This window comes from Lipotes vexillifer, unplaced genomic scaffold (assembly GCF_000442215.2).
Source record: "Lipotes vexillifer unplaced genomic scaffold, Lipotes_vexillifer_v1.1 scaffold1312, whole genome shotgun sequence".
Taxonomy (NCBI): Eukaryota; Metazoa; Chordata; class Mammalia; order Artiodactyla; family Lipotidae; genus Lipotes; species Lipotes vexillifer.
In genome coordinates, this window is record NW_006786207.1 from 813,586 (window position 1) to 840,478 (window position 26,893).

The 26,893-nt window shown below is 42.4% G+C and overlaps 1 protein-coding gene across 4 annotated transcripts in view; it reads left to right on the forward strand.

Annotated features, from left to right (window-relative positions):
- The window catches only part of NOS1AP (nitric oxide synthase 1 adaptor protein), a 314,198-nt gene that overhangs the window by 229,801 nt on the left and 57,504 nt on the right, over positions 1 to 26,893 (forward strand). The window lies entirely within an intron of this gene.

The following is a 26,893-nucleotide window of genomic DNA, read 5'->3' on the forward strand; positions in this document are numbered from 1 at the left end:
GGGGGGGGGGGGGGAAGGGGTATTAGCTATTCTTTTGGGATTTGGGGGTTGAGATTTAAGTTTTGATTGTCTCCTCTCAAATTACCTGCCTGGGTTGCCAAAGTGAATTAAGGTTGGCACTCACCTGAGAAGTTGGCATCATGGTGGCCCTGCTAAGTCAAAGAGTAGCTGCCTGTGAAATGGAATTTCCATTCATTCAAATATGTATACATATTTAGAACACTCATCCCAGGTACTGTGCTAGGTAATTTAGTAGATGGCGAAAATAAGTTATGGTCCCTTGTTCTCAGGAAGCTTTAGTCTAGTAGGGAAATGGAGTCCTGAACAAATCACTGTGGTACAAGACAGTGTGTCTGACAAAATGGATTTCTTTCTCTGTGTTTCTATTGTACTTGTGTTTGTTGAAATACTTGTTATAGTTACTGCTACTTTAAAATGAATCTGTCTTTTGCCACTGGGCTGTGAGGCTCTTGCCAGTGAAGAACTGTGTTCAACTCACTTTTGTATTTCTAGCACCAAGCCTGTGTCTGTTCTGTGTGAGGCATTTAGTAAATGTGTGACGGGTGGATGGATTAATGTATTGAATTAATATCTGAAAATTAACGTAAGTGGTATGGTGATTCACAGGAGTGAATAATCACTTTCTACTTGAGTGATCACGAAAGGCTTTAAGAAACAAGTTGTGTCGGAACTGGGCTTGAAGGATGTGAATGGACGAACCTCTATCATTTGCGCTTTGTAAAAGGAAGTGTTTCTTGGTTTTTTTGTTTTTGTTTTTTACAGTGGCATCATATCCATACAAAAGCGACCTCTGTGTGGGATGGTGGTCATGAACTTTAACCTTGCCTTTTTCTGGTTTGAAAGAAGGAACTTTCCCCAAAGTTTTATATCCCAACTAAGCTGTTGTTTTTATTTTTTATAACAGCTTTATTGAGGTATAATTGACATATGAAAATTGAGCATATTTAAAGTGAATAATTGGGTAAGTTTTGATATATGTGTACACTTCTAGAACCATCACCTCAGTCAAGATACTGAGCATATGTCTCCCCCAGAAGTTTCCTTGTACCCTGTTGTAATCTTTCCCTCTCTCCCTCCCTGCTGCATCTCCCTCCTGCCCCCGCAAGTCCCCAGGCAACTACTGATCTCCCTTCTGTTAGTAGAGATGAGTTTGTATTTTCTTGAGTTTTGTATAAACAGAGTCATACAGTGTACAGTATACGTATGTACAGTGTACCCCCACTGTTTTTTGGCCTGGCTTCTTTCATTTAGTATAATTATTTTAAGATGCGTTCCCTGCCATTGCATGTATCAGTAGCTTATCCCTTTTTATTACTAAGTTGTATCCCATTGTATGAGTATAACACAATTTGCTTAGCCATTGACATGTTGATGGACATTGTGGTGGTTTCCAGCTTTTGACTCTTACAGTGAAAACTTCTGTGACTGTTCATATTACAGTCTTTGTACAGACATATGCTTTTATTTTTCTTGGGTAAATACCCAGGAGTAGAATGAATGATTATTTGTTAGGTGTACGCCGAACTATTTTTTTTAAAGTGAATTTTAAGTGATTATCTTTTTGGTTGGTGAATCTCGGAGTGATTTTTAAAGTGCGTCTCTTTATTTTTTAAATTTTTATTTATTCATTTGGCCACGCCCTGTGGCATGTGGGACCTTAGTTCCCTGACCAGAGATCAAACCTGCTCCCCCTGCAGTGGAAGCGTGGAGTCTTAACCACTGGACCACCAGGAAAGTCCCTGTTGAACTTTCTATGAGACTGCCAAACTGTTTTCCACCGCTAGCGGTGGTTGCGAGTCCCGGTTCCTTCCCATCTTCGCCGACATCTAGTATCATCAGCCTTTTTATTTTTAGCCCTGCAAGTATGTGTGATGTAGTATATCCTTGTGGTTTTAATTTGCGTTTTCCTAGTGAGTAATGATGTTGAGCATCTGTCCATCCTATGTGCCATTTGTATATCTTTTGTGAAGCATCTTTTCAAATCTTTTAGCCCATTTTAAATTGGGGTGTTTTGTTTTCCTTTTATTGAATTTTGAGGGTTCCTGATAAATTTTGGATACATGTCCTTTATCAGATATATGATTTGCAAATATTTTATCCAAGTCTGGCTTGTCTTTATCTTAATAGTGTCCTTTGTAGAAGTTCATATTATCATTTTTTAAAGTGTATGGGTTGTGCTTTCGGTGTCATATTTTAAAAATCTTTGCTAACTCAAGGACACAAAGATTTTCTTCTGTATTCTCTTCTGGAAGCGTTATAGTTTTAGGCTTTACGTTTAGGTGTATGATCTATTTTGATCCAATTTTTTTTATATGGTGTGAGGGATATATCAAAGTTCTTTCTGGGGGGGTCTTGTTTTGTTTCAGTTTGGGGTTTTTTTGGCAAATGAATGTCCAGTTGTTCCAGCCTCATTTGTTGAAAAGGCTCTTCTTTCTCCACTGCAGTACCTTTGTTAAAAATCAGTTATCCACATCTGTGTGGTTTATTTCAGAACTCTTTATTCTGTTCCATTTATCTAATTGTCTATCTTGACACCAGTACCACAGTGTCTTGATTGCTGTAGCTTAATAACAATCATTGAAATCAGGTAGTCTCACTCTTCCAACTTTGTTCTTTTTCAAAGATTCCTTCCAGTTAGTATTAGTATGGTATATCTTTTTCCATTCATTTTTAAGAAGAAAAATGGGTTTTGGTGGGGAGTAGAAAACATCAAAGAAATCTTAGAGTGAATTTTTCTTTGGCCAGCCTCCACGCAGCAGACCTTCTGATTGTAGATTTCTTATGGATATCTTCCTAATCTATCAAAATTTAGCAGCCTGTGTTTATGAACAAAGGAATGCTGTTCCAGTTTCCTAGATACTTTTTCCCCCTCATGTATTAAATTGTGGGTGTTTTAGTCTCTGTATGTGTGTATTTGTATATCTATTTGCTATGGGTAGATGAAAGAGGACTTTTTTCTAAACTGTATGTGTCCCATTTTATCATCAATAAGAACATTTATTATCATGATAATAAACATTTACAAATGAGCTTTTTCCTGGGTACAATTATTTTTCTGCCCTTAAGGAACCACTCTAGTTGGATTCAGTAGCACTGCTGAAGAATACATAGTTGCTGTGCCTTTGATGAAACACAGGATTACCGCAGCGTTCACATTAGGAAAACTCCTTTATGGTAAAACATATTCTTCCTAGTCAAAAGAAGGGACTTTGCCACAGCAGTAAATGAAGTTTTTGTTTTTTATTAAGTCAAAATTTCAATTTGAGTCTTTCGCATCTCTCACCTAGAATAATAGAATCATGTTTTTTAAATTGTGATGAAATTATATATATATATATATATATATATATATATAACATAAAATTTGCCGTTTTATCCCCTTTTAAGTATACAAATGAGTGGCCTTAATTACAATGACAGTGTTGTGCAACCAGCAGCATTGTTTCCAAGATGTTTTCATCACTCTAAACTTTGTGCCCATTATGTACAAACTCCTTATTCCCCCTCCTTGAACCCCATGTAACTTTTAAAATCATGAACTTTAAGAGGTTAAAGTACTGTGGTGAACATCTAGTCCATTTTCCCCTCCATTACAGGATGCCTCTATTTCTCTTAAAGTATTTGCTATTATGGTCTTCTTTGTTAAGTGAAGGCAAGTGTCTTTGTTTATGTAATTTTCGTCCATTTATCCTAGCTCTCTTCTCTGGAGTTACACATACGTAGATCTTATTTTGCTGAAGTTTCTGAAGCCATTCTTTATTATATTTTTTCTAGACTTCCTAATTTCAAAACATCATATTTCTTCGTAAAATATGTTGGAATTTAATACAATATCTCATGCTGTCTTATCAGTGTAAATTATTAAGACACGGTTTTACCCTCATGATAGGGAATTTTGCATTTGTTTTTTAAGAATTAGATCATACTGTATTTTTATTTGTTAAACAAACTGTGTTAGGTCCTAGGCCGTGGTGGATTTATTGTCCAGAATCCTTAGGATATTCACAGTAATTGCTTTCAATCAACATTTTTAAATCATTCTTTATTTCTGTAGTTTGCTCTGTTTTATTTTTTAGCCTAAATACAGAACTTTACATATACCATTGTTAAATTAGATATATTTCATTTGAACCCATTATTCATAGTTTTTGGATCCTTATGAATCAGAGTGAATCAGGGAAGCAGGCAACTATGAGTGTTATGGCATAAGGAATTTGTTATAGGATTTAGACCTACACAGTTGTGATAGGAGCTGGGAAGTAAAAGTCCAAAAACGACCAAAGAGGAGTCATGAGCCAGCCCCGGTATGTGTTAGAAGTCAAGAGTGTCCAGGATGCTAGGTGCGCTTGTGTGCTAGAGTGGAATTGTGAAGGGGCACAGGTGCAAATGTCTGTGAAAGGCATTTGATGGCTTGAAGGTCCTTGATGGCTGATGCATTTGAGTTTGCAGTGAAGCTTCTGCTGGCAGTCCTGGGTTCCCTGTTGTTCAGCAGTGCAAATGTCTGTGAAAGGCATTTGATGGCTTGAAGGTCCTTGATGGCTGATGCATTTGAGTTTGCAGTGACGCTTCTGCTTGCAGTCCTGGGTTCCCTGTTGTTGAGCAGGGCTGACAGTTAGGAAGGACAGCCGGATATGGGGCACAGAAGAGTGAAGACAAATTGCACCTCACTAGCACCTCCATGTTCATCCTTTCCTGCCTCTAACGAGTGGTGGCCTTCAGAGCCTCATGGCTGCTTCATTCTGGCCTCCTAAATCCCCCACAAGTTTCTCTTGTGAGCAATCCTAAAGTTCAGTTCTACAGGGAAGCGAAGATATACAGTTCTAGCTTAGCTGAGTTCCCCCAGTATAAACCATCACAGCAGGTTCTAGTAACAGGCTAACTATCCCTGTTCGTTTTCTGTCAAGTGAAACTTTAATATTTTCATCCAAGTCACTGATCAGGCTGTTGAATAAAATGGGAAAGCTTGGAAAACGTAGACTTCACGGTTTTATTTTTCTTTATTTGCACTTCCTTAGTTAATATGCTTATTTTACCTTTTCTGGTGTAAAGGGCCTGCTTATTTTTTTTAAAAAAAGTTTCAAAATAGCACTGGAGTGGTTGTACTGTTACAGAAGTCACTGTGCTTTTGAATTTCAGTTTCCCTGCCTTGTTGTCTTCTACATTTTGGTCTTATTGGGCACGAATAGAATTAACATATTTGGGTTAAAAAAAAGGTCTCTGGGACATTTATGTTCTTCATGCTAGGGATCAGATTGTCAAACAAACAAAAATCCTTTTTTTGTGTGTGGGAGGGGGGGTGACCAGAGGAAGTAAATTAATCCACCTGAAGCCTTCAGGAGACAGACTGGAAGTAATTCTCCAGTTTCCAGTATAAACGATCAAATCAGGTAGAGCCCCCATAGGGTTTCCAGCCTTTCCCCAGAAATGGCGTTCATTAACGTCCAAGCAGTTGGTGAGATGATGAGAAATCAGAGAAAGTGCATTCTAGTTTTGGCCCTGCACATTGAGCTGTGCTTTGATTTTGAGCAGGACACAGATTATTCAAGGCTAACTGGGGAAGGGAGGAAAGAATGCATGGAGAGCGGATGTGCGGTGCTGGTCACCGGGCTAGGCACTGAGGAAAGCAGTAATTTATCAGTCTGGGTCCAGTGGGGGACAGAACTCACACAGTGATGGAAATAGGAGAAGGGTCATGAAGAATTACTAAGTCGTAACAAAACAGTAACTTCAAGATGTAAAGAGCGGTCTTAAAGTCCTCTGGGGCTGAAGGAGAGTATAAAAAGGAGGACCAGTCTGCGGAGGAAGACCCCTCTCCTGGGCTGGGGCTCAGATTTCATTGTGGAGGATGTGTTGCAGCATCTGGATGGCAGAGAAGCTCACTGGGTTGCCTAGGCCAGAGTGGTCCCCAGATGCTTGGAAAACAGGAAGCAACCCTCAGGGGCTGGGTGCAGGAGAAGTGCAGCTGGTCGGTGGGCGCACAGAGGGAGTAGGGGTGTCACTGTGGATGGGAGGCTAGGGATGCTCAGGATCTTTGCGGGGAGGGCTGTTGGTAGGTGGGACTCACCCAGCCACACTGGGAATGGGAGGTCGCTGAAGATCTATATTCTGGGCCACGTGGCTGGGACAGACCACCACCAGATGTCCTGCAGATGGGCTCTACAGCAGCTGCAACCAGCAAGAGAAGCCCTTTCCTCCTGCAGTGTCCTTCCATTATACAGAGAAATTCGAATAGCCCGCTTACTGTAAAGGGGGGAGTACATAAAAGAATTCTGCCCATTATCACAGAGCATGTATTGAAAGGGCAAGAAATTGATAACTGGTACAAGTGATGAGCAAGACATAGTTCTTACCCTTAAATCTATAGTCAGATGAGATTTGACGTATGTTTTCCTCAATCCTAACAACAACTCCAAGTGGTAGAATCTGTCATTCCCATTCTTAGGATGAAGAAATTAAACTTCAGAGACATTAGATAACTTTTCCATGACTGCATAACTAGTAAATGTTTGGAGAACTGCCTGCCTCCTGAGCTTTCGTCTCTTCTGTTTTACTACTCCATTCAGTGTCGTCCGCCTCTCAAGACAAACCCACTCATTTATTTGCCTTCATATTATTGTTTTGATCATTTCAAACTGATATATCACAATTCAGGACGTTTTGAAAGACCAAAAAAACTAGATTTTAAGGTAAATGAAATGTTTTCTCTCTTGGGGATTGATAAACCTACTGTGTGATACTTGGTGATTTCTTTGGTAGTCAAGCACCCCATGTAGTATGTTTAACTTAGTTCACAGTCAAGAGTTTAAGTGATCAAGCCAGACAAAATTAAGGAAACATGAGTATCCTCAGATTTAGGAAGAGTATCAACTTACAAACAAGGTAAAGAAAAAGAAATTCTTTTTTTTTTTTTTAAGAAATTGATTCTTAAACTCTAGACTCATAGTAATGAAACTACAGGGTGTGGAAGACAACGATTTTAAAAACAATCTGGAGGGGAAAAGTATACTGTCTACAAAGGAACACAGGCTGATAGCAAAAATGGAAGACAAAACAGTGAATTATCTTTAAGAATACGGTGAGTCAAGTTAAGTGCTGAAGCTTAGAAAGCACTCCTTTAATACTTTCTGATTATGACAGTAAGGTAGGAAAAATTCTAGGCAGCATTTCTGAAGACATTTTAAATGGAATTAGTTACAATCCTAACTTAGGATATATAGATAGAATTACATAATTAGAAGATAGACTATATAGTAAGTGGTTACTGTATTGTCAAAAAAGCTCTCTCAGAATTCTTTAAGATGACTCTCCAAAATCCATGTTGTCCCTCCAAAATCAGATAGAGACCTCCCAGATACAGACAGTTCTATTTTATGAGCTCCCTTCTTTCAAACCTCCACACACCCAAGCCCCCAACTCAAACCCTGGCATGTGTTCCCTTCACACCATTGTCACTGGATTATGGAGGGGTGGGGGGCCGAGGTATGAAGGATCAGGGAAGGATGAGCAGACTTGGAGCTGGAGCCAGTTCTTTGCTTTGGTTACATGCTTGTCTCATTTGTTCTTTCTGTGATTTACAAGGGACAGGGTGACTGTCTCCATCTTCCCATATTATTTTTCTAAGGATGACTCTCTGCTCCTCCTTCAGCCTCCCATTGTGTGAGTCTCTCGAAGGGCCTCTACTAAGCTGGGAAAACTGATAACCAGGAATCTGGAAGCAGCCCAGCCTATCGATCTCTATCTAACTTCTTTTCATATCCTTTCTGGGCCAGCCCATCTGAAGGCTATGAGTGTCCGTCACTCTCGTCGTGACGGATGTTTCAGGTAGAGTTGATGTTTTTATTCCCTCTAGCTCCAGAACCTTTCACAGACAGTGTCTTTTTATAGATATGCATGAGTAGGAATTACCCAATTTTATGCATGGAGAAGCTTATGAACTAAGAAGGGGAAGGAAAATCATTCATGCTCTCTGGCTTCACTTAGTTCCCCAGGGCTGCTCTGCAATCCATTATTTGTCCCTGGTAGGAATTCCACTTGCTAAAGTGCCAAGACCTTTTCCACCTGTCAGCTCTGTTGGTACATCTTCACTCTCCTTAGGTGACCCCCATCTTCTGGGAGGTTCCTCAGGTTTCCTCCTCTTCTTCAAACATCTTTGTGTCATTGCCCTCTGTCGCTCTGTCCCCTGCCTCTCTGCGTTTTAGACCCGTCTTTGTTTCTTCAGCACCATGAGCATTTCTATGCTTCCCCCCAACCACTCCACCTCTCACTTTCCCTGGGCTCGCCCTCTCTCCCGAGCAATGTGTTCCGGTCTCTCCTGTCCTGAAGTAACCTCCCTCAGTCCTGATGACCCCATTCAAGGGCACATCTTTTGTCAACTCTCGGCTTCCTCCCAAAGCACTGAGCGTGTCCTCACCAGTGCCCACCATCCTGCAGTTCCTTGTAGTCTGACACTGATTTCCATCACTTGGTAGAAATTGCTCCCTCCAAGTTTATTGTCTGTGCTCTCCCCATCTCCAGATACAGCAGCGTTTCCTAGGTTCTTCTGCAGTGCCGCCTCTCCTTCTCCTCTTGTGTCTCCTCTTGTTTCATTTTTCTCTGCCTCCTTCTCTTTGGTTTGCTTTCAAACCTACATAGTTATATGCATTTTTTATCTTTCACCATTCTTTATCTTTCCTTAAAAGCAAGTTCTGCACTTTAATCTTTATAGGCTGATAAAGTCCCTTGTGCTTGGGAAGGCTCAGTAAACACCTAGGATAGACTGTGAGTCTCCAGCAAGGGATTGCAGACCCATAATTCATTCTCTGGCTCTGTGTCCCATGCTCATGTTAGCAGGCGCATCCAAGACTTTCTTTTCCTCTCTCTTTCCTCCTTGTCTTTGATCTCTTCGACTTCAAGGTCACCGTATGCACTGTGTAGAAAGCATCAGGAATGCAGAGACAGGTAAGGCACAGCTCACCTCCTGAGGGCTCACCTCCTCAGGGTCCTCACAGTGAGCCCTCCTTTCTGTGACAGTTTTCAGGTAAGGCTCAGGGGAATATGCCTGAGGTGTGAGCTTTAAAATGACCAAATAATACATGTTTGTTATTAAAAATAAAGTGACAGTTTTATAAAGGAAAAAGTCAAATGCCCTTCCTTCAACATCTGTTCCTTCTAGTACCACTCTGTACGCAAATATAGACACTCAGATGTTTTCTCAAAATCTGATATTCTGTGTATAGTTCTACCATGAGCCTGTTTTTCTCTCAGTAATGTATCAAGGACTTGCTTCCACATCCATACTTACAGTCTTCCCACGAGGGCTTTGACTCAGAGTTCCAAAGTGAAAGTGATGTTTTAGGGCAACCAGTGTGGCATGGAATGCAATGCACCCTAGATGTGAAGAGACTCATGTCAGGGAGGTGAACAAGGGAAAGATTGCCCAGTAATCTGAGGATAATGGGAAGAGTGTCCATATAAAGGGATGTCATATAAAGACAGCATAGAAAGGGGTCAGTCTGTGAGCTCTTGTAACCTTGGGTCATTCAGACTAGTGACAGTCTGAATACAGAGAGTAAATAAGGGAGAATCCTCTTTCTTGAGGAGTCGGGGGAGAAAACAAATCCCAGTGACTTCAATTTGAATCTTTGGTCGTTTTACATCTGCTCTCTGCCTCTGGTGGATCCTCCTTGATTATTAAATTCAATCATGACAAAAGGGTGGAAATGTTTGTCATGGTAACACTTAAGCCTAAGCTCCACGAAAGCAGAGACCACACCTGTTTTGTCCACTACTGTATCCCTACTGCCTGGAAGGATCCTTACTACATAGTAGGTGCTCAGTAAATACTGCATGGCAAAGATAGGGCAGGCTTGATTCACTTGTTTGCTGCACTAAAACGTTCATTTCAAAAAGGCTGTTAAGCCTACTTATCATCTTGGCGGCCTTATTCTCTGCCCTTCTTGACGGCCAAAAGCACAGCCCAAAGGAGGCGTGAAGCCAGCCAGAGAATGAATACGTGTGCACAGCAGAAAAACTGAAGACGGCCACCGGCATGATCAAAGTTAAACCTCTGGATCAGTCTCTCTATGCCAGACCTTAGAGGGCATCTTTTACACTAATAATGATGGAAAATTCAATTAGGCCAAGTTTAGAAAACTTCACATAATTAAACACTGTCTAGCAGGGAGGGAATTTCCCTGTGGAGGAAGAACCAGGGGAACAAGGAAACCAGGCCTGGTCCCAGTTCTATTGCTAAATGACTGCCTAGTTTCAAATTCTATTACTCTGTGCTTCCTGTTCTCCTTGAATACATAAAGAGAATCAATTTAGAGTTTGTGCAAAGCATTGAAGAGTCTCAGATGGGAAAGTATGTGCAGAGTATCAGTAAAACCAGCACTTCTCCCCTTGACTTCTCTTCTTGCTACCAAGTGGGCACTTGCCTGGGTGTCCATTGGATGGTCTTGACCTTTCATGGGACACAGACACCTTTGAGAATGTGGTGAGAACTGGATTCTCTGCCTAGAAAAATTAATTCTTGTATACACTTGCAAAATTTTGATTTTTCTGTCAATTCATGGACCCCATAGTCCTGAGGTTTATTGATTCCAAGGTAAGACCCCTGGTGCCAATAAGCATTATAAGCCTCTTTGAAGATTTTGTATCTCAAGCTAGGAGAGTTTATAATTGGTAGTCCTACTGTGGGAGGAAAAGTAAACAAACCAGTTTAACTTTCTTAGTGATTTAATGCTTGAATGATTGATAGATTTTACTTTAGTTTCCCAGGAGGTATTTGCATGTTGTTAGAGGAGTCGTCTTATTCAAAACAAACTAATCTTGTGTTGGTGGGTTTCAGATCATGTAAGGGGAAAGGATTTGTGTAAGAGGAGACCTTATGATGCCCTAAGTGGCCTGGCTTTATATGGATATGGGGAAGTTGGCATAGGGTCTGTGATTCACACTAGTGTGTAAGGATTATTATGTGACCAACCTTAACACCAAAAGCAAGAAAAGAAAGATTGCTCTTGATTCAGAGCTGTAGCCCCTGTCTACTAGTCCTTAATATTAATAGTCTCTAGGATTGTAGTTGTAGGACAGTATCATAGCTCATCCCACAGTGGCAGCTGGGCATTCTGCACTACACACCAGGCTAGATGCTGTGTGGCAGTGCCCTGTCCGCCAGCCTGGCTGGTAAGCCCTCTGTGGGCCTCTTCTTGTGTCTTGGCACAGTTTGGAGGAAGGGTGGTGGTGTCCCACCTCTAAGAGTAGAGCCATTGTGAGCCTGGTCTTCCTTTACTGGCAGCACAGACCTCAAACTGTGGAGGTGAGGCTGACTGGGAGGTCCAGAGGATAATGCCTAGAATTCAGGAAATATGCAATGAGAAAAACTAAACTGTCTGCAAGTCCCCACATCCTTTATCAGGAGACTCTGAGAAGCACTTATTAAGGAGTTACAGCCTTTCCTAGTTGCTGGTGGCAGTCATGATCAAATCATGATTAATTGAGTTCTTTGTGTTTGGTTTAACATTTCTGCCTGTCAAATTCTTATTCATCTTTCAAGGTTTATTTTAAATACACGTCCACCAGGAATTCTTTCCTGATTTCATACTCATTCCCAATAGTGGAGATCTAATTTCTGTTTCTCCTTTGGACCCAAAGGCTATATAGCTCATCCTTGTACTGTAGTTATGTGTTTACCTGTCTTGTATTTTTTAGTAGGAGCTACATCTTATTCATCTTTACGTCTCCTTGACAACTGCCTTGTACATAATTGTGCTCAAATCATATTTGTTAAATCAAATTGATTTCTTAAATCTTTATGAAATCCCCAGGAAGTGGGTACACTCATTCTCTAGACCTTTATCCAGGATTGGATGGATGGATGGATGGATGGATGGATGGATGGACAGACGAACCAACCAACCTGCAAACATTTGTTGAGCCCTGAATGTGACTCATATGTAAAGATATTTGGGGAAGGTGACAAAAAATATTAACATTAGAACTTCAGAACATGTGTTCTAATAGGAGGTAATGAACAGCACACAAATGACTATTGAAAAGGCAGCACTGCAGTTGAGAACACTGAGAAATGAGCAGTCAAGTGGCCTTGTTCAGCTGTGCTCCGGGAGAGAACCCAGCATCTCTTCATGCTGTGGGATTAACCACAAAGCAAGGCTGCCTTTGAAAATATACCTGCTCCCTCCTCAAGTTGGCCAAGGATGCCAGCCCCCATTCTCTCACTGCTGTGCATTAGCTCTTGGCTTGAGGGGTTGATGGTCTTTTTTTTTATTATCTTGGTCTTCGACTTTATCTCTTGTCCAGTTTGTCTTGTAACTATCAGAGGGTCGATGGGAGAAATGAAACCATAATAAACAGTAAATGTGTTCATCTTGTTTTTAATAATGGCCCCACTAAAAGGTTTTTTGGAGGGGAAGAGCCTCAGAAGGGCAAACCCTGATGGTCGTGATCTGCACATGGGCTCGTTTTCCCTCATCGTCTCCTAATGGCACATAATCAGTTGTTGAAGATGGCATTTGACGGCTGGAGGTGGTGAGGTATTGCTGGTGCATTTCCTTCCAAAGTTGGAGTGGCCATGCCAGCAGCAGGCCAGTGGTCAGATCTACCTATCCCTACTCCCAAAACACTAATAACAAAAGAAAAAATATGTATATGTGTGTGTGTGTGTGTGTGTGTGTGTGTGTGTGTGTACGCACACGTGTATATATACACACATGCACATAATACACATGCACACACATCTATTTTTATGTGTGTGTATATGTGTGTTAAAAAGTATTTCCTTTCTCAAAAGAGCTAAACCCCAATCCCTCCCAACTGCCTTTGTTCACTGATGGGAAGGACAAAGCCCTAAGGAAACAATTAAGCCTGTCAGATGCCTTAGCTGATGAAGATGCATTTGACAAGCTAAAGGTAAGATTGAAACTGCAAGTGCTCATAAACCGGGTCCCCAGAGAGCTTTTAGTGTCCCTGGCCAGGCCTCCCTCCTCACCTCCCCACCCCATGTATTTACATGAGCCTCGTCCTTCAGGCCATCAGTCAGGATGAATTCATACATATCTCCTAAGAAGACAGCAGCAAAATATTTCTGATTACACATGCTTTCCTTATGATCCATGTCTTTTTCTGGGAGTCATCCTCACCCTGAGGAAAGGGAAGTAAGTAATGGACGATAAAATGCAGGTCTGTTGCAGGTAAAACAGCCTCTGCTTTTAATCAGAGATCAGTTACACTGATCTCTTGCCTCAGCCAGTCTCGTACCTCCTACTTGCACATCAGGCTCAACTCTCTGCCAGGGAAAGGCTTAGTTTCTTCAGAAAGGCCACCGCAGTGCTCTCTAGGAAGGGGGGAGGGAGCCAGGCCAGGGGTCGACGGCCCCCTGTGCAACAGGTTCACAGTCGGTGCCCTCTCGACCCAGAGGAAGCACTGCTGCCTCTTTTCCGAGGTGAGCTTCTCCAGGTGGACCCGGTCTTCTGCTGTCTCTGTTTCTTGAGCCGTCATTTTCTCTGTATTGCCCCTCAACCTGGAGGCTATTTCTGTTTTGTTCCTTTTTTAGCCTATAAATAGGCTCAGGTTTCACCATCCTATAAAGAAATTATCCTCCCGCAGCCTACCATGGTATCTTGCTCTTTCAGTGCTAGGCTTTTGGAATGATTGCACTTGCTGTATATATTTCCAAACCCCCCCACTCATTTTTCAGCTCATTATAATTGGGCTTCCTGTGCTCCCTATGGAGGCTGCCCTCACTGAGTTCACCAGGGATGCCTTAGTTACTAAGTCTCTGGCTCACTGTCTGGCCTCATCCCATTCATTCTCTCTGAAGCACTTAGTGCTATGGACCACGGAGTCTCTCTCCTCCCTCAGCTTCCATGGTGGTTTTCTCTTGTTCCTCTGCTCTCCTGGTCTTTTCCTGCTCTTTTTTTTTTTTGCTGACTCTCCCTGTTCTGTGCTCCGTTTAAATGGATACTGTTAATGGGATTCTCTCAGTGACCCCTTCTCTTCTCGTTCTACTTCTTCTCAGGGTATCTCATATCTCCCATGGCTTCAGCCACCCTCTCTCAGTCCTGATGACTCATAAGTCTTGCCTCTCTCCTCAATCCCTTGTTTCCAGTTGTCTCACAGGCAAGTCCACCTGAGTGCTTTGGTGGCTCCTGAGACTTGACATGTTTAGAACCACATTCCTCTTCTTCCTTCCCTGTCCCCTCAACTTTTTCCTGTTTCTGTGCCCCTTGACCTAGTTAATGTTTAGTCAACTCACCAAGTCACCCAAGTTACACAACTCGGAGTCTTCCCCTTCCTTATTCTCACATCCAGAGAAAAGACTCTTGAATCTATGTGCTACCTGTGATCACTGCCGGTGCCTTAATTAGGCCTTCAGCTTTTCTTGCCTGCACTCAGGTTGACCAGTCTGGCTGTACAGTCTGTGCACTGCATAACTCCAGGGTGTGTCAGTCACCCTGCCCTGTGCTTGGCACCTAGTTTACCCAAATGCTGATTCTCCTGACAGCTCCTGTGTCTGCAGATGGCAAAACTATAACTTGAGGATTACAAGGGCAGGGATTTGAGTCCAGCTCTTCTGCCTGGCAAGCCCTGGGTCCAGATTCTTCCTCTTCCCGCAGACATTCCATATTGCAGTAACCTCTTTATTGGCCTCCCTTCTCCTGCTCCTGTCCTCCTCCAAGATACCCTTCACACCACCATTATTACCAACTACATCATTCCCCTGCTCAGACCCCCATCAGTACCCTGAGCCCCCAAGGGGAAATCCGCTCTCCAGCAGGCCCTGACCTCCCTCTGTTCCCATCTCCTGCCAGGCCCTCAGCATGTCCCATGTCCCTGTGCCCAAGCAAACTGCTGTTTTGTCACTCCTTGCCTTTCTATGTGCAGTTTCCCTTGCAAGGAATGTTCTTCCCTCTCCTGTCTCTGTGATGCAGAGCTTTCTTTGTTCCTTCCTCGAGATCTGCTCTCTGCAGTGCTAGGTGCCCAGGGAGGCTGGCCTGTGAGTACTGCATCAGCAGCCTTCTTTACTGTCATGAGAGTTCCTGCCAGGTGGCACACAGTTCTTTCTCTCTCCGGCTTCTGATGACCTCTCACTGCCCTGCCCCCTCAAGCCTTGGGGTGCTGAGAGCTCCCATAGGTACTGTAGTATCCTCTGGGGTTTCCCTGCACTCTGCCCTCATCTTTGTAAACAGTCCCTTATTAAACTCTCCTCAGATGACTCAAATTATCTGTTTCTTGCCAGGACCCAGACTCATCAGTTCCCCACGCCACAATCCCTGCCACCTCCCACATATTCTTCAAGACGTCGCTCAGGAAGCAGCTCCCCTCCCTGTGCCTTTCCTGGCTCACAGGCCATTGGCTGCATGCTCCTCCGGGACCGTGTCCATAGTGCTCTGTTCCACTGTCCCGCTCTTGTCTCACTCCATCAGCACACTCTCAGCTCTTCAAGGACAGGCTCTGAAACTGCTCAGCTCTGTGTCCTAAGAGAATCTGATGTGGGGTGGGGGAGGGTGTGGATACGGAGCAAGACGTGGATTTCTTAGAATAAAGGTTATGCCTAGCCACCCCACAGGCACTGTAATCCCTCAGCAACTGCTCCTGGGTGGTGGGGAGACAGACAGTAAGAGAACTTCTGGCATACAGCAAACAAACAAACAAAAGCCTGGCTGCCTCAGGCCTCCCAGCTCACCCCTTTCCCAAACCTATAAAATAAAACCAGAAGACTGTTAAAGGGCAATTGGAAACCTTCTGAGACTGAACCAGGAAGAAATAGAAAATATAAACAGACCAATCGCAAGCACTGAAATTGAGACTGTGATTAAAAATCTTCCAACAAACAAAAGCCCAGCACCAGATGGCTTCACAGGCGAATTCTGTGAAACATTTAGAGAAGAGCTAACACCTGTCCTTCTCAGACTCTTCCAAAATATAGCAGAGGGAGAAGCACTCCCAAACTCATTCTACGAGGCCACCATCACCCTGATACCAAAACTAGACAAGGATGTCACAAAGAAAGAAAACTACAGGCCAATATCACTGATGAACATAGATGCAAAAATCCTCAACAAAATACTAGCAAAGAGAATCCAACAGCACATTAAAAGGATCATACACTATGATCAAGTGCAGTTTATCCCAGGAATGCAAGGATTCTTCAATATATGCAAATCAATGTGATACGCCACATTAACAAATTGAAGGATTGAAACCACATGATCATCTCAATAGATGCAGAAAAAGCTTTTGACAAAATTCAAGACCCATTTATGATAACAACCCTGCAGAAAGTAGGCATAGAGGGAACTTACCTCAGCATAATAAAGGCCATATATGACAGACCCACAGCCAACATCGTTCTCAGTGGTGAAAAACTGAAACCATTTCCTCTAAAATCAGGAACAAGACAAGGTTGTCCACTCTCACCATTATTATTCAACACAGTTCTGGAAGTTTTAGCCACAGCAGTCAGAGAAGAAAAAGAAAAGGAATCCAAATCGGGAAAGAAGAAGTAAAGCTGTCACTGTTTGCAGATGACGTGATACTATACATAGAGCATCCTTAAGATGCTACCAGAAAACTACTAGAACTAATCAATGAATTTGGTAAAGTAGCAGGATACAAAATTAATGCACAGAAATCTCTTGCGTTGCTATACACTAACAGTGAAAGATCAGAAAGAGAAATTAAGGAAACACTCCCATTTATCACTGCAACAAAAAGAATAAAATAACTAGGAATAAACCTACCTAAGAAGACAGAAGACCTGTATGCAGAAAACTATAAGACACTGATGAAAGAAATTAAAGATGATGCAAACAGGTGGAAAGATATACCATGTTCTTGGATTGGAAGAATCAACATTGTGAAAATGATGACACTACCCAAAGCAATCTACACATTCAGTGCACTCCTTATCAAATTACCAATGGCATTTTTCACAGAACTAGAACAAAAAATTTCACAATTTGCATGGAAACACAAAAGACCCCGAGTAGCCAAAGCAATCTTGAGAAAGAAAAACAGAGCTGGAGGAATCAGGCTCCCGGACTACAGGCTATACTACAAAGCTACAATAATCAAGACAGTACAGTACTGGCACAAAAACAGAAATATAGATCAATGGAAGAGGATAGAAAGCCCAGAAATAAACCCACACACATATGGTCACCTTATTTTTGATAAAGGAGGAAAGAATATACAGTGGAGAAAAGACAGCCTCTTCAATAAGTGGTGCTGGGAAAATGTACAGCTACATGTAGAAGAATGAAATTAGAACACTCCCTAACACCATACACAAAAATAAACTCAAAATGGATTAAAGACCTAAATGTAAGGCCAGACACTGTCAAACTCTTAGAGGAAAACATAGGCAGAACGCTCTGACGTAAATCACACAAGATCCTCTTTGACCCACCTCCTAGAGAAATGGAAATAAAAACAAAAATAAACAAATGGGACCTAATGAAACTTCAAAGCTTTTGCACAGCAAAGGAAACCATAAACAAGACAAAAAGACAGTCCCCAGAATGGGAGAAAATATTTGCAAATGAAGCAATTGACAAAGGATTAATCTCCAAAATTTACAAGCAGCTCATGCAGCTCAGTATCAAAAAAGCAACCAAATCCAAAAATGGGCAGAAGACCTAAACAGACATTTCTCCAAAGAAGATATACAGATTGCCAACAAACACATGAAAGAATGCTCAACATCACTAATCATTAGAGAAATGCAAATCAAAACTACAATGAGGTATCACCTCACACCAGTCAGAATGGCCTTCATCAAAAAATCTACAAACAATAAGTGCTGGAGAGGGTGTGGAGAAAAGCGAACCCTCTTGCATTGTTGGTGGGAATGTAAATTCATATAGCCACAATGGAGGTTCCTTAAAAAACTGAAAATAAAGCTACCATATGACCCAGCAATCCCACTACTGGGTATATACCCTGAGTAAATCATAATTCAAAAAGAGTCATGTACCACAATGTTCATTGCAGCTCTATTTACAATAGCCAATAGCCAGGACATGGAAGCAACCTAAGTGTCAATCAACAGATGAATGGATAAAGAAAATGTGGCATGTATATACAATGGAATATTACTCAGCCGTGAAAAGAAAGGAAATTGAGTTATTTGTAGTGAGGTGGATGGACCTAGAGTGTGTCATACAGAGTGAAGTCAGAAGGGGAAAAACAAATACCGTATGCTAACACCTATAATATGGAATCTAAAAAATACAAAAAAAAATGGTTCTGAAGAACCTAGGGGCAGGACACAAATAAGGACCCAGACGTGGAGAATGGACTTGAGGACATGGGGAGGGGGAAGGGTAAGCTGGGATGAACTGAGAGAGTGGCATGGACTTACATATACTACCAAGTGTAAAATAGCTAGCTAGTGGGAAGCAGCTGCATAGCACAGGGAGATCAGCTCGGTGCCTTGTGACCACCTAGAGGGGTGGGATAGGGAGGGTGGTCTGTTTTATAACATAGTGAATACGTTTACATATATCCCCATATCTCCTCCCTCTTGTGTCTCCCTCCCACTCTCCCTATCCCAACCCCTCTCGGTGGTCACAGAGCACCGAGCTGATCTCCCTTTAACACACCATTGTAAAGCACTTATAGTCCAATAAAGATGTTAAAAAAAAAAGTGATTGGAAATTGAAATGAGATCAAATATGAATCAATTCATTTTTTCTTTTTTTTCTAAGATACGTTAGTGGCCTAGAAGTAAAGGTACATGGTCCTTTATAGTTTATAAGAAAGGAAAAAACTAGATTGTGATAGAGAGGGAGTTGTCCTAGGATAAATCAATATGGTTCAGCCGTTGTCCTGGGGGCATATGTGAGAATTAGCGTTGTTGACACCTGGAGTAAACGCCTGCCCTGAGCTCCCTGGCTTGTTCTCTTAACCTCAGGTCCTGGGAGGAAGTGCCTTCAGGTGAGCTGTATTCAGACCTCCTCTGATGTAGCATCAGGCAAGCAGGTCAGAGCAATCAGAGAAAGAAAACTACTAGGAAAGAAGAGTACGTGGCCATGCCAGCCAGGCCCAGTCAGACATGCTCCAGGCCCCGGGGAGGGAGGGGCTGGATGCCCTCTCTTCATTCCCTGTCATGGCACACAAGGCTCCTCATGTGTTGAGCAAGTGGCCTGAGGGTCACTTAGTCTTTGGAAAGGCTAAGATGTTCTTATGACATTTATCATATTCCTGAGTTGGTTTGTTTGAAGAAACTCGGATGGAAGGTGGGCCGTCGGGGAGAGCAAAGCAATCAAGCACCACTCACTCAAGTGTCCAGTGAAAATCTTACCCACATGAGAATGAATTTGTTTTGGCCGTAGAGAGTCTATAAAGGCATCCAGGGCTTGGAAAAATACCTGGAATAAGGAAATTCAGGGCTCCTAGGTGGCATAAATGTACCATAGCACTGACTTCTAGCTAGATATAGAGATAACAATAGTAATAATAACAATCTAATATTTGAATGATTTTTGACAGTTATTAATCAGCTAAGCAGATAATGCAGATGTGAAGGACTTGGTTAAGATGGCCAGGGTTCAAATTCTGTCTCAGAGACTGCAGTGGGCCAAATTGTGTCCCTCAAAAAGATATGCTGAAGTCCTAACCCCTGATACCTATGAATGTGACTTTATTTGGCAAAAGGACTTTGCTGATGTAATTGAGTTACGGTGAGGTCATAATTGATTAGAGTGAGCCCTAGGTCTTAATGATTGGTGTTCTTATAAGAAGAGGGAAATTTGGAGACAGAAACATAGAGGGGAGACACAAGGAAGAAGGCCGTGGGAAGATGGAGACAGCAGATTGGAGTGATGCAACTAAAAGCCAAAGCATGCCAAGGATTGCCGGCAACCACCAGGCGCCAGGAGAGACACGTGGACTGGATTCTGCCTCAGAGCCTCTCAAAGGAACTAACCTTGCCAATATCTTGATTTCTGGCTTCTGGAACTCTGAGAGGTTAAATTTCTGTTGTTTTAAATTATCACTGTGATAATTTGTTACAGCAGCCCTGGGAAACTAATACAGATGCCTACTAGCTGTGTGACCTTGAGAATGTTGACTAACCCCTCTCAGTTTCCTCATCTATAAAATGGGGATAGTAGTAGTACCCACCTCATAAGGTTGTGAGGATTAAATGAGTCTTTATGTGTAGTGTGACTTGAGCAGTGCCTGGCACATGAGAGGGACACAAGAGATTAGCAAATATTCTTGCTCACTTCAGTTCAGTAAAGACTTTTTTGAGCACCTACTATGTGCCACGCACTGTGTATAAATCATTTCATTTGATTCGCGTAACAATCCTGTGAGACTTCTCGTGCCTTTTTGAGGTTGAGAAAACTAAAGCTCAGAGCTTTGAGAAAGTAGAAGAGCTGCCATCTCAGCTGAGGCTTTGTGGCTCTGTTCTGTCAGTTCTTTTATTCCACAAAACCACAGGGATCTCAAGGGATACAGGGGAGTGGATCAGGAAGGGTGTGAACTTCTGATTATGATTTATTTTGCATTGGGGAGACTTATGCCTGACCCCTTTCTCCACATACCACTTAAAGAAGGGAAGTTTTCCCTGTCGTGAAAGCAAGAAGACAAATTGTTCATGGGGAAAGGAGAGGAAGATGCAGCTTTCTAAGCGAGGCTCCCCCAGCACACACCAGTCAAAGCAGCACCCTTCTATTTGTGGTGTGCTGGTATTCTCTCCGCTCTCTGGCTCAGGAGGAAAGCTGTGTCTCTGAGCAAGAGTCTTCAGGAAGCCTGAGGATCCTCAGAAGTGTAGGAAGGTTGGCTGACCCCGGAAAACATGAACACACCAGATGTGCGAACCCAGATAACACAGAAGCAGAGGAGAAAGAATTGGCAGCCTGTGTAAAGATTTGGTTTTTGAAAGCCAACAGCAGGTGATAGTTGTTTTGGAGAAATTACCAGTGTTGCAGAGAAGTTAAAGCCTTGAAATATGTGAAAGGATTGTTGGGGTTTTGTGAGGGACACTGGCCTGTGTTTTGCCTGTTTGTCAAGTAGTGAACAAGAGAAAGTTTACTTATCACAGTGCTTGGTATTTAGAAAGTGCTATATGGTGGTTTGTGGTTGATTCAAGTAAACCAGGGAAGATGTTGTGGGATATAAGAAAGCACTTTTTAACAGCTGTGAAATTAAAACATAAATTAACTGCTGAGATAGGCCGTGAGGGTGACTTAACTGGACTTTCAAAAGATAAATGTGTATTTGTCTGACTCTCACTGGATTTTAAAATTCAGTTGATTGCTTACTTCTTATTTCAGGTACACAGTAGATAGTTGTCATAATAATTTAGACATTTTTATAATGTTACGCCTTGAAGAAACCTTAGAAATCAGCTATGATACTCGGATTTCTCTGCCTGCAGTTGTGTAGATGGGCTTGACTGTCTCACGAGGTCTCTCCTAGCCCTAAAATCCCAGACTTCTTTCCAGATCACACTGTGGTGAGGCAGGTCTGTGAAATACGGCCCAGCTGTGGCTGCCAGCATATCTTGGACAATGTATTCCTACACCTCAGACAGCTGTGAAGTAAGGAGACCAGTTCCATGAGGGACTGTGGCACCATTTCATGAGTTGATCACCATTCCTTTATGCCAAATAGCAGCCCTGAAAATGGCTAAATTGAGGGATGACGAAGATGAAAACTGACCTAACTTCTAATTAAAGAAAACCAGTCAAAGTGATAAAGGGCCCTGAAAATACAGTAGGAGAGAAAGATAATCAGACCAAAGCAGTAATAGGAAGAAATGATCAAGATGAAGGACAGTTTGGTCTAAAGATTAGATTAAAATAGGAGACATGGGAAAAAGAATGATGACCAGGGACAGAACTGTGGAACTGTGTGAATGCTCCAGGACTGGGTGGGAAGAGAAGACACACCAGTGTTCAGGGAGCATGCAGGGGCTGGGGATAAGGGTCGGGGGGTGCTCATTGCTGTAGATTTTGGTGTGGTTCTATTAGCAAAGCATTGGGGGCCTCCCTCCACCCACCACCTTTCCTAATATTTTCCCTAGGCCCTCTGAAGAGAACACATTCCTTTGGGGGGAACCCACAAAAATCACACAGTCTGGTCTGCTTGGGGAATCACTGCTCCCGTGGGCAGAAGTCATTCTGGGTTTTCCCAGGCCCATGACTTTATGGCTGTGCCATGCTCAGCTGGTCTCGAGCAGCAGGTTGGTTCTGTTTTCTGCATTTTTCACATCCTGCTGCTTCTTCTCCCAGAGGTTTTCCCTTAAGATCCCACTGGGTTTTGTCTTTACCATCTGCAAGTTACTTGGTAGCTTATCTTTTCAATCTTGGTTCATTTCCATGTGTCCCTGTGGGTTAGGGATGCCCGTGCCTTCCAGGGCCTTCAGAGAAAAATCTCTTTTTCACATTCAAACCGGAGAACCCCCAGAGAGATGGTGATGTTGGTGGAACAGGGATGATTTCTCTTTGTCCTTCCATTTGCCATTTCTAGAGTTATTTCCACAGTTTTAAAGTATTTGTACAATGGGTTATAGAATATTTGTCCATCTGCTATCTCATCCACTTTCAATATTTGCCCATCCCAGAACTTTACAACTGCTCTGAAAGATGTTTTTATTGCCCTTACTTTAAGGATTAGGAAAGAAGGCTGAGAGAAGGAAAAGAGTTTGCCTGGGGCCCCATGGCAGGTCTAGATCCTCTGTCCTGAGGCTCTGTGCTTTCTGCCATGGCAGGTCCCAGCTGGCTAGGTGAGACACCCAGCAGGTTTTGAGCAGAAGACAGCATGGAGACTTTTCTGTGGAGCTCTGTGTCTGTGTGTCTTGGATAGGGGAGCATGCATGTAGACTCAGGAAACCTTGTGGGTGACTCCAGACCCTTCACATTCTCTGTAGCCAGTGGGTTCCAAGGTCAGCCAGCAGTCCCCATGGATATAAGGGGCAGTAGGGGCAGGATACTAGTTGCTGGGGGGACATGGCCGTGGCATTTTAGAGTGTATAACATCCAGAGAGAGGGATGGTGACAGAGTAAGGTTGTTGTCTCAGGAAATAAGAGATGAGAACTTGAAGACAGAAGTACAACATAATTTATTCTAATTGGGTCCAAAAAGGTGAGACCATGAAGAAAAATCACGTGGCTGCCTACATTTTCATAAAATGACTTTTGAGACAAGTACACAGTATGGAAAGCAGAGCTTAAAATCAAGTATAAGTGCAGAGGAACTGAAACCCTGAATGCATGGGGCTCATGAAAAAGACTGACGATGAGAGAAGAAAAGCATAAAAGAAAAGAGAGTAGCACATGGCAAAGAGATATTCTGAAGTCCCATTGTTCTAATCATGTGTCTCTTTTTTTTTTTTTCTTTTTTAACCTCAAGTAGAGAACTGTCAGATCTTCAAACTAGAAACACTAGAACATAGGTGATTTGAAAAATAGAAGTTTGAAAACCACGAGGAAAAAGGCAGGCATCCCTCACTCCTTTAAATGTGTCCAGGCCTTGGTCACTTAGGACCTGGAGTCCTAAAGAATGTGATTGCAAAATGATATTTGATCATCTTTGCAAAATCATGGGGAATGGATGAGATATGAGAAGATTACAAGAAAAAGACATTTCACTTTTTAGAAAGGGGAAAACTCTGGGTCTAGGAATTATAGACTAATGAACTTTTCATTGTCCCTGGGCAAAATTCTAGAAGAGATCATTAAGCAGATGATCTGTGAGAGCTTGGAAAAGGAAATAGTGATCCCTAGGAGACAGTCCTAAAAACCAGTTACCAAGTATGCTTAGGAAGTCTGCCTTAAGAGCAGTTGTGAAAATTAGATTTGACTGTTTGAGTTGACCACAGTGTGAATGAGCAGTGAGATGCTGTAACTAAAGAAAAAAATATGATCAGAGATGCTTTGCTAAAAAAATATGATCAGAGGTGCTTTGCTAAAAATTCAATTCTAGGGCACAGAAAATATCCAAATTCACTCTGTCGTGTTCTCATCCCTTTAGGAATATGCATTCAGTTCTGTGAACTGTGTTTTAAGAGTCATTGGTAAATTGGGGTATGTACAGAAAAGGTTAACAAGGAAGATGGAGATCGTATTTACTGAGCAAGCAACTCACCATATGTTGGGCATTGTGTTAAATACTGGAGGGGAGTGTTTTAATACTTAATACTATGAAGAGATCATTAATCTACCTATTTTCAGATCAGGAAAGAAAGGGTTATGTCACCTGAGTAGTTTGCATAAGGCCAACAGCTGGGAAGTGGCAAAGCTAAGACTTGAACCTAGATCTCTCGCAGCCCAAAGCCCATACTCTTTCCACAGTACAAACCTGCCAGAGTAATAAGAGATCTAGAAAATGGACTGGTTGAGGAACTCTTGAAGGAAGAGGAAGTGTGTCACTTTAAAGAATGAGAGGAGTAAATATAAATATGGTGGTGGTTGTTTTCAAAGGGTTGCCATTTAGAAGGATTAGCCTTGTTCTCTAAGGCCCCAAAGGATAGAACTAGGGCAGTAGTGTGGCAGTACTAAGAGCAGTTACCATTTATTAACCATTTGCTATAAGCTGATCTTTCTGCATACATTCATTCTTTAAACCTCATGAGTGAGGTACGGTACTATGGTTATCCCCATTTCACAGGTGAAGAACCATGACTAAATCAAGATAATGCCCAGGATTTAACAGCTAGTAATTAGCAGAGCCTGGGCCTATGATCCAGATCTGTCCCACACCAGGGCCAGTGTTTTCAACCATTTCCTTCCACTGCATTGCTGTTGGTAGATTTCTAATCAATGTAAGGGGAAATTTCCAAGTAATTAGAAGCTCTCCGAAAGGAGGAATGGCTACTCTAACTGGAGTGAACTGCCCATCACTGACAAATGCTGAATGGCAGGGATGCTGGGTTGGACAGATCTGAGGACTACACAGGTCTCTTTCTACTCTACGTTCCATTTCTTTTTTCCTGTGCTCCTAAAAGAAACACATTTACCTATAGATTAATAGTCAAGGAAGTGAGAAGCGGGGTGTTGGTGGTGGGTCTAGTGGTTCTTTATCAATCCATCAGCTTGAATTCCAGCATAACTATAAACCCCAAATCCAGTTTCTCCAAGATATTGTTTATATTTCAGTAATTTTTGTTAAGTTTATGGACATAACAGTGTATAGAAAAGTTTATTGCTGTGGCTTGAATGCATAACAGTTCCATCAGTGAGTAAAAATTATAATTCTATGCATATTTTGAAATAAAACCAAGAAATTTTAAGAAATTTGAAGTGGAAATAAATCTAATAAGATCTTAGTAATCATTATTAACACTATATGAACTACTTTGGTATCCTACCCTTTAATTATACTGAAAGTTATGAAAATTGAGATACTTTTTGGAAGTGGGATCAGAACTGCACTAGACTTAAGGATAAAGATTAAGGAGGGGAAAAGGGAAATCTTTCCTTATTCTCTTGAGTCCTCATATTATTCTTTCTTCCCTCCCCCACCCCGAACACACACACAATCACAGTTCTTAAAACCAAGGTATGAAGAAGTAAGGGTTCTTGGAATATAGTTCTAGATCTAGAAGTTTGGACGTGAGGCCTTAATTTGTTGATTTATTAATTTGTGGGTGAATGAGGTCACATGGAAAAACTTCCTGCTTCTTGATTGTGTTGGCAGATACTTTTCTAAGCTCTAACTAGTTGACTTTATAGTTAGCTAGAGATTATTGACTTTTAATAACTTACACATTAAGTTTCTGAACCCAGACATAACAGAGCAGTCTCCAAAGAGCTCCAGTCCAAAGAGAGTGGCTGCATCCATGCCCAGGTTGTCATCATATTTGCCAAAAAGGTGCTTTGTCTACCAAGGTAAAGTTAACCCTAGCTTGCTACCATCCCTGAGTGCCTTCCATGTCTCTGTGTCTTGTTGGCATGCCAGTCTGCCTTCATATCTGCTCCATCGGTTTTAAATCTAGTTCTCAGTCCTTAGGGTATTACCTAATAATAAATGAAAAACGCAAAAATCAAAGGAGTTTTATGTGTGATGCATCTGAACTAACAGGACCTCACTTCTGTCTGGGGGTGGGGGAAATGAATAGCCGGGCAGAGCACATTATGGGTGCTTATTAATGACAGCAAGGACGCCTCCCTCCCTCCTAAGCAGGCATTAGGAACCTCCTGTGTGCCAATCACAGTGCTGGCACTGGAATACCAAGATGTGGCCCTTGTTGCTTCAAGAAGCTTCAGTATAAACATCAGAGTGAGTATTGGTTCAAGATGGCGGAGTAGAAGGGCGTGCGCTCACTCCCTCTTTCGAGAGCATCAGAATCACAACTAACTGCTGAACAGTCATCGACAGAAAGACACTGGAAGTCACTAAAAAAGATACCCCACATCCAAAGACAAAGGAGAAGCTGCAGTGAGACGGTAGGAGGGTCGCAACCACAATAAAATCAAATCCCATAACCGCTGGGTGGGTGACTCACAAGCTGGAGAACACTTATAACACAGAAGTCCACCCACTGGAGTGAAGGTTCTGAGACACATGTCAGGATTCCCAACCTGGGGGTCTGGCAACGGGAGGAGGAATTCCCAGAGAATCATATTTTGAAGGCTAGCAGGATTTGATTGCAGGACTTCGACAGGATTGGGGGAAACAGAGACTCCACTCTTGGAGGACACACATAAAGTAGTGTGTGCATGAGGACCCAGGGGGAAGGAGCCGTGACCCCATGGGAGACTGAACCAGACATACCTGCTAGTGGTGGAGGGTCTCCTGCAGAGGTGGGGGGTGGCTGTGGCTCACCGTGGGGACAAGGACACTGGCAGCAGAAGTTCTGGGAAGCACTCCTTAGTGTGAGCCCTCCCGGAGTCCACCCTTAACCCCTTAACCCCAAAGAGCC